The 13,591-nt window shown below is 42.8% G+C and overlaps 1 protein-coding gene and 1 long non-coding RNA gene across 13 annotated transcripts in view; one reads left to right on the forward strand and one right to left on the reverse strand.

Annotated features, from left to right (window-relative positions):
* CAMK2A (calcium/calmodulin dependent protein kinase II alpha) overlaps positions 1-13,591 on the reverse strand; it is a 91,511-nt gene that overhangs the window by 49,776 nt on the left and 28,144 nt on the right. The gene's annotated exons all lie outside the window — the stretch shown is intronic.
* LOC142495932 (uncharacterized) overlaps positions 1-13,591 on the forward strand; it is a 48,401-nt gene that overhangs the window by 14,194 nt on the left and 20,616 nt on the right. For all 8 annotated transcript variants that reach the window (XR_012801857.1, XR_012801858.1, XR_012801855.1 and 5 more), the window contains exons 2-3: positions 5,890-6,064; positions 6,173-6,208. This is a non-coding gene — a long non-coding RNA (uncharacterized LOC142495932). The remainder of the gene's footprint in view (positions 1-5,889; positions 6,065-6,172; positions 6,209-13,591) is intronic.

The raw sequence follows: 13,591 nt of genomic DNA on the forward strand, positions 1-13,591 counted from the left end.
AATGAGGGCCTGTGTCAGAGTTATAGCAGTCGAGCAACAGAGGAAAGGGCGTATCTTTGTAATATTGCGGAGGAAAAAGCGACAGGTTTTAGATACATTTTGAATGTGAGAGGAGAATGTGAGAGGGGAGTCGTGTGACCCCTAGGCAGCGTGCTTGCGCTACTGGGTGTAAGACAGAACTTCCAACACTAATGTGGAAGGAGGTAGTGGGGCCAGGTCTGGGATGACATATGAGGAGCTCTGTTTTTGACATGTTAAGTTTAACATATTATGTCGGCGGTGGGCCATCCAGGATGATATTGTAGAGAGACATTCAGAAACTTTGGTCTGTACAGCAGGTGTAAGGTCAGGGTTTGAAAAGTAAATTTGTGTGTCGTCAGCATAGAGGTGATATTTTAACCCAAGAGATGTGATTTGGTCACCTAGAGAGAGTGTTTATAGAGAAAATAGGAGACGTCCCAGGACAGATCCCTGGGGTACCCCAACAGAGAGATCAATAGAGGAGGAGGAGGTGTTAGCAGAAGAGACACTGAAAGTATGATGGGAGAGGTAAGAGGAGATCCAGGATAGAGCTTTGTTACAAATACCAAGAGTATGGAGAATGTGAAGGAGAAGAGGGTGGTCCACGGTGTCAAATGCTGCAGAGAGGTCGAGTAATACGATCAGAGTGTAATGACCTCTGTCTTTGCCAGCATGGAGGTCATTAGTTATTTCAGTGAGGGATGTTTCAGTGGAGTGAGCAGTGCGGAAGCTAGATTGTAGAGGGTCTAGGAGAGAATAGGTGGTGAGAAAATGGAGTAAGCAAGAGAATACAAGACGTTCAAGAAGTTTAGAGGCAAAAGGCAGGAGGGAGACAGGCCGATAGTTAGAAAGACAGGTAGGGTCAAGCTTGCTGTTTTTGAGTAATGGTATAACTGTTGCATGTTTGAAGGAGGAGGGAAAGGTTCCAGAGTAGAGGGAGGAGTTAAAAAAATCTGTGTGAGCGTAAGGATTATAGTAGGAGCAAGAGGTAGTAGCTTCTATAAGTGCCTTAATGCATATAAAGTGCATTTTACAAGTGATTTTTCAGTAAGCCCTTATCGCAGGCCTGCACAACTCCAGTCCTCGAGGGCCACAAACAGGCAAGATTTTCAGGATATCCCTACTTCAGCACAGCTGGCTCAATTAGTGGCTCAGTCATACTGAGCCAATAATTGAGCCAGCTGTGCTGAAGTAGAGACATCCTGAAAACCTGGCCTGTTTGCGGCCCTCTAGGACTGGAGTTGTGCAGGCCTGCCTTATCGCATTGCTTTTTTACTTGTCTTATCACTCTTGCTGCAACAATCCATGCGATAGCTCACAAAATGCTGAAACTCGCATTTTATTTTACAGTAACTGCTATTCAAGTAGTTCCGAGATGCAAATCATGGCTGAAATGCTCACTTTTTTAATAAAAAATGTTTTAATACCACCTCAATGATGGTGAGTTGTATTAGATGGTGTATCAATTATTTTTACTACATAGGACTGAAGCAGGGGGTCTCAGGACCTGAACCCCTTTAATTTCAGGTCCGGAGAGTCCCTGCTTGAATCCTATTTAATAAAAAAACAGCCAAGCTCCATTGCCTAAGTGGATAACCTCTAAGGTAATGAAGGGGTTAAATAGCAGTACCTATTTTTTTGGTGGTAGAGAGGGTGGGTGAAGGTTGTAGTTGCTCCAGGGTGGGTGGTTAGGACTCCCAGGACGGTTGTGGGAGGGGTTAATCGCTTCATTACCTTAGTAGTTACTACTGCTAAGGTAATGAAGGGGTTAACCCCTCCTGCTACCCACCTGAGAGGCCTAGCCACTCACCAACTGGGGCAACTACCCCCTTCACCCAGCCCCTCTACCACTAGCACCACACACAGGAATGGGCAATAGGCTTATTAGCCAAATATGGCTATTAGCGCTTTTGCCCATTCAAGTATACAGTCCAGTGAAATAAAATACAAATTAGAATACAATAAAAAAAATTAGCCATTTAATCCATTGATTGTCACTGTGGTTATCCATGACCTCAACAGGGGCACAGATAGTCACATTGGCAATCAAAGGACACCCTTCTACAACCGCCCCCCCTCCACACACACAGTAATGAGCAAAAGTTATAATTGACCGATCTGGCTAATAGGACTTTTGCTCATTACTGTGTGTGGTGAGGGGGGGGTTATTAGGTGTAGAGGGGTGGGTTGCAGGGTGTCCATTGATTGCCAACGTGGCTATCTGTGCCACCGTTGAGGGCATAGATAACCACGGGGACAATCAATTGATTTAATGGCTAATTTGTTTTAACATTTGTATTTTATTTATTTGTAATGTGCAGTACTGTATATTTGAGTGGGCAAAGGCACTATTACCCATATTTGACTAATAGGACTTTTGCCCATTCCTGTGTGGTTGTTGTTGGGGGGGGGGGAGGTAGTTACTCTAGGGTGGGTGGTTAGGCCTCCCGGGTAGTAACTGCTAAGGTAATGAAGGGATTAACCCCTCCCACAAACCTTGAGGGAGCCCTAACCACCCACCCTTGTGAAACTACAACCTTCACCCACCCCCCCCCCCCCCCTCTACCACCAACAAACCAGGCACTGGTGGATAACCCTTTCATTATCTTAGAGATTAGCCACTAAGGTAATGAAGCTCTGTTTTAATTTTTACAGCATAGGATTGAAGCAGGGGGTCTTCGGAACTGAAACACATTACTTTCATATCCGGGGACCTCCTGCTTCCCAAGATACAGGCCTCTGTATGGGTTGCCGGTATCTCCTGCACGGTATCTCCTGGTCACGTGACGCGGGACATTTAAAATTGCAGGAGATACCGGCCCCCGATACAGAGGCATGTATCTTGGGAAGCAGGGGTTCCCTGGACCTGAAATTAATGCGGTTCAGCTCCGGAGACCACCTGCTTCAATCCAATGTAGTAAAATCAACCATTATAACCGCCCTGATCGCATGTAAGACCTGTGCAGGAAGATGCCGCATCTCTCTCCTCTCTCTGCTCAGTTCTTACAAACTGGTGGAGGGAAATTGCACATTCAGCTCATTTTGCTTATAAATCAATTACAAACTAGTGCGGTACGTCATTTTTGTAACAAACGGTATAGAAAATGTGATTTGCTTTAGTGAATACTGTTTTTCACAAATTTCATACCGTGAGCTAGGAACATGCCAACACGTTCGAAGTTGCAATAAAATTACCGAAGCTACTAAAATAGGTCCCTAAATCTGGGATGGGGGGGGGGGGGGGGCATCAAAATCCAGAGCTGGCTGGAGCTTCCATGGTTAATATAAATATCTTTGAGAAAATATAAATATATTATATATATAAATATAAAATATATCTTTGAGAAAAACCCAAACCAGGATCAATTCTAGATCTCTAGCCTGGACTTGTTTGACCTGTCTAGATTATTTATAGCCAGGTGGCAACCTACCTCTTATTATGCCCTATTGCCATGAAGATCAACGTTCTCAGGTCCGGTAATACATTTGTAATCAGTCAATTCTGTGATCTTGAAGTCTTTACAGGATGCATTGGGTTGGGCGGTAAAAATTCACACGTGGAGCAAAATGTCCTTCTAGGAAATATGTAATTCACCAGTCATATCATTGTCTTTCCCACTTCTTGTTTCCAGCTTACATTTTTTCCAGCTTTAGTTTTGTCAGCGCGATGTACCAAATGATCACTTGTAATTGTTAAAAGAATCTGTAAAATAATGTGATGTCTGTTGATATCACTGGCATATTGACATTTTATCTGAAAAGCTTTCGATGAGTTTAATATTATACTGTACTATATTTAATTTAACTGAGCTATGGTTTGAAAAGATAAATATGTCACTTCAGAGCACATCTGTCTGCCCCCAAATATTTCAATATGTGTTAAACAGCATTTTTGTTTAGGTTTGTTTAGGTTTCCCTAAATGACAATAAAAAAAAAAACAGCATCTGAAAATAGTTTGCAACCTTACACCTACCCAATTAATTCTGTTATTTGTATTAAACAGTGGATAACTGAAAGACCACGTATTTGTAAAATAATGTTTGTTTCCCTCTGCTGCACTCAAAGCACAAATCCCTTTGTGTTCTTGTGTGAATGCCGACCTTAGAGCATTGATATTTACAATTTAAATACCATATCATGCGTGAGAGACTGGAACCAGTCTGTTTGATAGAGGAATTTTTTAATGAGTTTTGTACCTATAGCCATGGCTGGTTCCGGCTATCCGTCTGCCCTCCCTGGCACATAAATCCTGGCAGGTGCAGGCAGTGCCAGCAGGGCCGCCAACAGGGTGGGTCTGCCAGGGTTGGCGTCCCGGGCCCGGTGACTCAGGGGGGGGGGGGGGCTGGCACTGCAAGTTAGGCCCGACCTCTGACCTGGCCCGTCTGTCGGTCCTCTTGCGACTGGGCACCGGCTCTCCCTTAGCAGCAACCTGCATGACTCTATCCCTCTGTCCCACGCCGACGGGTCTCTCTGACCTCAGTGCTCTCTGTTTCCAGCGCGACGGCATGAGAGGGAGGCCTGTCGGAAGCTCGGCGTGGGACAAAAGGATAGAGGCATGCAGGCTGCTGCTGAGGGGAGAGTCGGGGTCCGACCCGAGATCGCCGGCAGCTGGGCCTGGCCAGAGGTCGAGCCCAACTTGCCGTGCCGGCTGCCGGGCCCCCACATCCATTGGACCTGGCCTGATCATCCACAAGTCAAGTCTTTTTTTTATATGTATTGTGGGGGTCTTTTTAATATGTGTTGGGGGGTGGGAGTTTTTTTTTCATATGTATTGGGGGGTAGACTTTTTTTTAAATATGTATTGGGGAGGTGGGTGTCTTTTTCATATGTATTGGGGGTGGGGGTCCTTTTTATATGTATTTGGGGTTGGGCGCCTTATTTATATGTATTGGGGGCTTGGGGATATTTTTATATGTATTGGGTAGGGTTGTTTTGTTATATGGTGTGTGTGTGTGTGTGTGTGTGTGTGTGTGTGTGTGTGTGTGTGTGTGTGTGTGTGTGTGTGTGTGTGTGTGTGTGTGTGTGTGTATATATATATATAGTGTGTGTATATGTATATATGGGGGATTATATGTATTGTTTTTTATATGTATTGGGTAGGCGAGTTTTTTTTTTTGTATGCATTTGGGGAGTGGGGGAGGTTGTATATATTTGGGGGGTGGGTTTTTTTGTATGTAGTTGGGGGAGGGACGTTTTTTGCATTTGGGGGTGAGTGAGGAAAAGTGGGAGTCAGAGTGAGACGCAGGGGAGAGAAATAAATGCGAGGCAGGAGAGTGAGAGGGGGTGAGACGGAAGGGAGAGAAATATATGGGACGAGGGGGGGAAAGAGAGGGGGCTCGTGAGGTGTGACTTGGGGGGGGCGGGCTCGCAATACCACCGACAAGGGGGGGTGGGGGCTACTTAAAATGTTTGTCCTGGGCCCCACGATTTCTGTTGGTGGACCTGAGTGCCAAGACCAATTTGGGGTTACCCCCCCCCCCCCCCCTCTGCAGCTTCCTTGAATGGCAGGAGTGAAGGTGTGACAGGGTCTGTGTACTGCCCAATCCGGGTGCAGACCTTGGACCCTCCCCTTCTGCACTAAGGAAGAGGCATACCTAAATTATAGTTAGTTCTGTTAAAGCTTCTGTTGAGTGCATTTCAAGTTCCTGAGAGGTGTACAGCTCTAAGCCAAGTCCTGGAAGTGTAAGCTGTGTCTCACCCTGCGTGGTGGGACTGGATGATCGGTTCCCTTAGGGGACTGTGAGAAGGACTAGAGGATCAGCTATACAAAGACCATAAATAGGCTAGGACTGCCAATGTATTCGATGTATGCGCTGATTGCAGTGGATGCTAATAAATTCCTCTGTTCAATATACTCTGGCCTGCAGATGCAGTTACTTGGGAAGAGAGTGAATCAGTTCTATCGTGGGAATTGCCTCTAGCAACCCTGGGGCCCATGGTAGATGGAGGTGCAGCACCGGAGACAAGAACATGAAGTCAGCCCTAAAGCCTGTCCTGTTCCCCACAACACCGCGGAAGCTCAGCATCTTCTGGAACCAACAGGTACTATGCACCACACCACCGGTAGCAAGGGCCAAATCTCTCAGAGGGGGGGGGGAGCAGTGCTACATACCTATAATAACCATTTCTTATGACATTTTGTATTTATAGGTAAACCTGCTGTGTCAGCTCTTCTTGTAGCTGTGGGTAAGTCACTTTATCTCTTTGTGCCTCAAGCTCAAAAATGAGTTTGTAGATTCTACAGGGGGGACTGGTTGTGCCTAAAATACCCTATACACAATGCTACTGCACAGATAGTGCTACATAAGGAAACACATTTATGTCTCTTTTATGAGGGTATTTGCAGTTTATTTTACCCTATTGCCCCCATTTCAAATGAGTTGAAGTTTTCCCAGTGCCAGGGAAGAGTTCCATTCAAATGAATGGGATGAACATTTTCTCCACCTTGGGGAAGATTGCTTCACAGCACATTGAATAGGGATCTGTACATAGAATAATTACATACTTTCCACAGATGATGAAGTTCATATCATTTTTATGTGTGTGAATACGTGTATTCTGCTCTTATTAAGAGGGTTTGCTACTCCTCAGGATCCCTTTTCTGTTTGATTTTTTTTATTTATTTAGAGGCAAACAATGACAGCTGGAAGTGATTGACAGCATGAGGGTATGTCATGTCTACAGCAATGAGCTTCAGCTAATCTTCTCTGGCAAAGAGCTGTAACAATGTGCTAGAGCTGACTGTCTGTCAGTCTCTAGAACTGACAATGCAGCAGACTCTTCCACTTCAAACTGGCATCCCTAGGGAGAAGCTACTCTCGTCTGACCTACTTCTCCAGGGGTTGGAATGAGAAGCAGGTGTTATGAACTGCTGTAATGCACTTACTGCCCACGCTAAAACCAAGGTGCATTGAACCGAAAGGGGGAAACCTTCGCAGGTAGGCTTCAAGTTGCTCATATACCAGAAGTTTGCATACATAAACACTGAGTCCATCGAAGCACCGACAGCGCTGAGCAGTGCGGACGCTCCGCGATGAGCCCAGTCATCCTCAATGAGGCTGCCTTCAGAAGGGGCTTCCGCGAGCGTCCGCATGCGCGCTGAAGCGCTGGGATTTTCAGCCGACAGCTGAACTTGTTCCCGAACGTGCTGTTGGCTGAAACACCCAATCAGAGCGAAGCAGCGTGTCGGCGCCGTGACAATGATGTCGGCGCTTCGCGGGCTATTGGCGCAGTGACATCAATGCCCTGCCTCCGATCGCGCACGCTGCCTCGCCTGCTAGTCCATGTAATCGCTCCTGATTGAGCAGGCGAGCCTCAGCGTCAGCGCGGAGGAGCGCTGTCGGTGCTTCTATGGACGCAGCCTTTGCACATCAGTTCTGGATTACATTATCTTTTACTAATAGTTTCTTATTCCATGATACACAGCTCAGCTACTATACCGTCATTCTACACTGCAGTTTTCCTTGCTATTTGTATACTTGGCCCAACACCCACTCAAATTTGTCACTGCACTGCAATACTTCAATACTGTCATGCAGCACAAAATCTGCACAGTGCTAACCCTGCACTACCACTGCCTCTTAGCATTGACCTCTATGTTTAGGGATTGATTTGTGCAGGAGGGGCATCTCCGTGAAGACGTTAACTAGAATCCTCCCTTCCCACACAGACAGTCATCTCTCAAGACCTATGTGAGTTAGGTTCAAGGGTTCTTCTGTGCTAATCACCAATTACATTTTAATGACATCATTCTGGCTTCTTTTCCACACAATAATTAGTGACCTTGAGCTTGTTTGAGCCTTAAGCAAGTGCTTAGTGTACGACTCTTAGGGACACCTCTGCTTCTCTCCCCATATAGCTGCAATCTTCCGCTTTCTTTTGTTCTCTCTTGTATCATCTCAGTGACTAATTATTCAAATACAAGATTTTTTTATAAATGACAGCTTTTTAAATGTTCTCGGGCAGTGAAGTAAGGGAATGCTGTAGCAGAAAGGGAGAACGAATATGTGTCTGCTCTGGGGCTATAATAAGAATCTCATTAGCTGCATGTTGCTGCTGCAATCTATAGCCAAGAATAAATTGATGTCACATTGTTGATCTCCATACACCTGTAGTGTTACATAGCTGTGTTCTGGGCTTTAATTACCTATGGATGTGCCTTGTGTATAAGCCTTGATTTATGTGTCGGTTCTTGCAGGATTTTATTGTAAAATTATACACACGAGGAATGATGAGTCTAATGCAAAATTCTAGTAGTCACATTGATCCTGGAGAAGTATACGTTTGTGACAGGTTGTGATACATTTTAAGGGAGTAAAAAGACAGCAAAGAGGCAAATGTTTTTTTGAAACTTTGCAAGTTTCTTCTCCACGTGCACGGATGAAACAGAGACCTGGGAGTTATAGAAAGATGTGTACAACCCAGTGATGAAGAACTGTTTTGTTGATCCATTAAAAGGTTTGAAGGTTGCAATCTCCTGATTGGAAGTCCAGAAATATCTAAATGATCTCAAACTAATATAGAGTTTGTGTTAGCTTTAATGAAATATCTTAAGTCCTTATGTCTAGAATATGTGTTTAAATACCAAGAAAGAAAGTACTGTTGTTTAAAGATATATATGTACAGTACATTGTTTCTCTCTGTTTCAAAGTCTTGATGTGATACCATAAAAATAATGCTTTAGAGCATATTAAATAACTTCCAAAAGCTACACAAGCACATTACTGTATATCACTAAAACATTTCCTAAATCATGTTCTTGTATAAAGGTGGAGGTACTCGTCGCATGAATGCCCTCCCACCCCCCACCCCAAAAAAAAATCCCCATCTAGTCACCACAATGTCAAAGTAACAGATTAATTAGTGGCCCAGGTTCCGAGTCAATAATGGCAGCTTGGGCAGCTTTTCTTGGGATGTGTGCGCTGGTACATATTGTTAACTGAGGTGTTACACCATATCCGACATGACAGAGCTTTAAGATTCGATTACATCCCAGTACAACATCATGCATCACTTATCTCCTCCCTATTACTCTTTCATTCCTAGTGTCCGCAGATAACAAGCTGGCTATAATTGAAGCTAAGCGACACGGGATGACAATGCCGCTCAGTATACATTGTACGGCAGTATATTTTTCCATGGCACTTTAGTAGATTTGTTGTAGATTGGCATAGTCTTTTTTTACACACCAACAACATGGCTCTTTATAGATTAAATTGTGGTGTGCTGACTTTTTGATAGCTCACAGAGGTTTTGTTCTTGTGTATTGGCGATGAGATGTGTGACGTTTCTGTACACTATAATATAATCTATGAAGATCTTTTTTTTTCATTGATCCATTAAAAGGTACCACAACCTGCAACAAATCTGCACCTCTTTAGTATCAGTGCAGCCATCAAGTAGAACTTTGCACCAGATAACACTGACAATGTATGCTGCACATCGTGGCATAAAACAGGCCGACTATATTCCTGATCCAAGGAGCTCACACTCTAATCTATAGCACCATGGAGGTAACGTGAGAAGCTCAGGAATAGAGAGTGTGGGCACTGGGTCTCCAATTTCATAGATCAGTTTTCGTAATCAAATGGCTACTTCTTCTTGACAAATAGAGCCATATTTACCAAGTAGTGCCCTGACATTCACTTCAATGACACATGAGATGTCTTCCAGCACTGGAAGATGCCTTATTAAATAGCACTGCTTAGTGAATATGGGCCAAAGAAAGAAGTGACTAGCCCATACAATCTGAAACCAGATGGTCACCTTAATGTTACATTATTTATGTGTATTTGTAATTACGCTTATTCATGTATATATGTGCTGGTGTGGTGCTGTGGTGATGGGCTGGTGTGGGTGTGTGTCTCTCAATTCTGTTGCCATGGAAACTCCACTGCGAAAGGCAGTTCTCCTGTCCCATATAAAGAGAGGTCCCTGCATGGAGCTGTGGGGAGATGAATTGAACCTGACAGGCTGCTCATAAATGATATGAAACATTAATAAAGCACCGACACTAGGATTTCTGTATGTGTGCATGTGCAGGGAGAGATCATGTGTAAGAGAGAAATGTAGACTATTTTGTGCATGTGTCATCAAGCTGTATTCCCACTTTGTGGGAATTATTATTATTATTTTTAATCCTCCAAGTAGCCTGTAGCAGTTTTCTGTTTTGGAGGGGAAAAATTATGTAAATCTTATGAAGAAACTCTTAAAAACTATCATTGTGATTTATTTTTATTTTTTTTTGCTTTTTAACCTACCCCTGATAACTGCAACTTTGGAATCGCATCAGCATTATTTACATAGTTTGGATAAAGCTCTAATTACAGCCTAAAAATTGTAGTTTATATTGTGTATTTCATAATGCTTCTAATAGGGACAGTTACCAATGTTGGCTTATAGGCCTACATTTTCAAAGCTAATAAACATAACTGAGATTATTAAACGTGTGTAAGGGATGAGGACAAATGCTTTTTCTCCATTGTGACACCAACATATTATTCATGTGACAAGGTTAGTTGCCAATTGAGACTGTAACTTTAAGAGGCTGTGTCTAATAATGCGTGTGTGAATATATTTGTGTAAGGAATGATGGGGCATTATTACAAAACAGCGCCAAACCATAAGGCACTTTGCAATCTATTGCAATGAGCATAAGGTTTTACTGTTTATATTGGTCCAAAAGAATCATTTCTACACCAACATGGAAATTGTTGAAATGTTATCTTACATAAGCTTTAGAGGCTACAGATGGGCCTACTGTATGTGACCAAATAATAATAATAATAATAAAAATAGCATGTTCTTATATTGTGCTGCTAGTTTTACATAGCGCTTTACAGAGACATTTTGCAGGCAAAGGTCCCTGCCCAGTGTAGCTTACAATCTATGTTCTTTTGGTGCCTGAGGCACAGGGAGATAAAGTGACTTGCTCAAGGTCACAAGGAGCCGACACCGGGAATTGAACCAGGCTCTCCTGCTTCAAACTCAGTGCCGGAGTCAGTGTCTTTCACTCACTGAGCCGCTCCTTCTCATGTGTAATAAAGAGTTTACGCCTCTTTTATTGTAATTCAACACAATGTACTATAATATAAACCACTTGACAAGTGTAGTGTTTGCATTGTATGTTTGGGAATGTATGCATCTATATTTGGGGAGTACTTCTGTCTCTTTAGCGTATGTTCAAAAGCAACACTTGTTCGGTGAAATATAGAGGTGGGCGAATGTTTTCTTCGAATTGTAATCCGCCGACGATTGGCCAGTTCCATTCATCTGCGCAATTCCACGGATCAGTCTCAAAAAGTCAAAATCCGCCTCTATGGACGAGGAAGAGGAGACACGTTTTAGTAGTGTCCCCAGTTGTGTATGTATAGCCCCTCAAACCTCCCTCCAAGTAATTTAGGGAGAGATGCCTGTGCTGAAAAAGCACACATGAGGTACCCTGGAAAATATGCAAATGGCTATGCATAGTATATTTAAATGAGTCACAACACACATTTCCTGAAAGACTGTTCATAATAACTACTGTATATTGACTTGACAAGGCGAAAGCACTTATTATAGTGACTGGAATAGTATGCTAGTGTGAGACCCAACAGGATTAGCACCCACAACCATTGCTTTCCTAGGCAGCAGCTCTAGAAGTATGAGTTAAACCAGCAGATGGCCTGTGCTAATATAACTGTCTACTAGCGTATCACCAAGGGATATCTATTTTGTTGATTGTAACCTTGAAAAGACTTCAAGCACAAAGTAATATGTACTGAGGGCTATGAGTTACTGAGGCCAAGAGAGACGAAATAAAACAGGTTTTCTGACACGCACAAGTAAAAACAAGGTGAAGCACAGCAAAGAAAGCAGGTGCAGAGAGAAGGTAATATAACAAAGTCAGTTAGTACTTCTAATCTTATAAAGGATAATGACAGTGGGCAATGTTTACTAAGTAGTGTTCTGTCGTAAGGCACCTTTGCTGCTGGAATGCATTACAGGCTATTCAAATAAATGGACTATAAGGTGTCATCCCATGCCAGAAGGTGTTTGGTACAAACATGAGCAATCAGTGAGAAGTAGAGCTCAAAAGTATGCTAGCCATCTGCACTATCCATCAGCTGGTTTAGCTCACACTGCTAGAGCTGATGCCCAGAGTAGCAGAGGTTACTGGGTCTGACACCAGTCCAGTAATTAGGTGCCTTAAGCTTGTCAACTCAGTATCGTTCTTATGGGACAGCCTTTTAGGAAGTGTGAAATGTGACTCATTTAAATATACTTTGCATAACCATTAGCATATCTCCCAGGATACCTCAGGTGTGCTCGTTTTTGAGCACAGTCATCTTTACTCTCTCTAGATTTGAGGATATATATATATATATATATATATATATATATCCCATCAACACTCCTGGGACCGAGCCTCTAACTATTCCTTACCATCTTCCTTCACTGATGAGCGACAAGTGGCTGGACTGCGCAGGGTTGGCAAATCGATGAGCCGTGTTTATCTGTTGATATGGACTTTTTTTTACCTTTATCCCCATTCCCCCTCTGAGCAAGGCTACGCTCTGCTATACAGGCTGATACATACCCTGTTTTTTACTTATTACTACCTTCATGCCACAACAAAACTGCCTCTCATCACCACATATTTATGTGGTATGGAAGATGTGTATATGCTTTATACCCATTACCATTACAGAAACATGTGGGACTATGTCTATTGATACTTACAAGTGCTTGTAGTGCTTTGGAAATTTGCTTGCACAGAATGCCACTGTGCTGATATGCTTCATTTACACCATTCAATGAGTTTCTACATTCTCAGAGATTTTTCTCTGATCATTAAGCATTACATGATTATTATACATCTTGTTTTTTGCTGGGAACAGTGTCGTATTATTTTTGGACACGTCCATTCTCCCTTCAATGTTTGCATTTCTTTTACTGATTTTTGCCACAGGATAGGTTTTGCATAGCAGTTCTGTTCTATCAGCATACTGTATGTGTGCTTTTTAGACTTACAGGTCATTACTTTCAATGGGAACTAATCAGATCCCATTGTCTGGGTCAGGGCATTTCCCCTTATATGATGCATTTGTGTCAGTAGGTTTTCATTAGAAATTAAATGCATTATATGCATTATATGCATTATTTGTGTCCCTTACATCTTCTGTTTATATCTATGGGTTTTGTGTTACATATATTTTGTGTGAGGTTTTCTGTTGGTCCCCGCTTTGGTCTTAATCTGTCTATTTTTTTTATCTACAATATTTCTCTCATTTTAGATTTGGTCTTAAATAATGAATATACCAAAAAGTTTTTTAATTAGAGTGCTTTATGGGGTTTTTCTTTCTTTCTGTGTTTTTTGTATGTATATGTATATATGTATATATATATATATATACAGTATTCGTTATCATTGTCAGAGTTTAGCACTGCGCATGCACAGGCTGTTTGCCGGCGTCTTATGTTGCCAGGGATACATTAGACGACTCATGTGTACTAGTGCAGTGCGCGGTGTCTTATCCTGATTGGCGGTCCGGCTCTCAGCGCTTGTATGCTGACTGCGCATGCTCG

This window comes from Ascaphus truei, chromosome 5 (genome assembly GCF_040206685.1).
Source record: "Ascaphus truei isolate aAscTru1 chromosome 5, aAscTru1.hap1, whole genome shotgun sequence".
NCBI classification, from domain to species: Eukaryota; Metazoa; Chordata; class Amphibia; order Anura; family Ascaphidae; genus Ascaphus; species Ascaphus truei.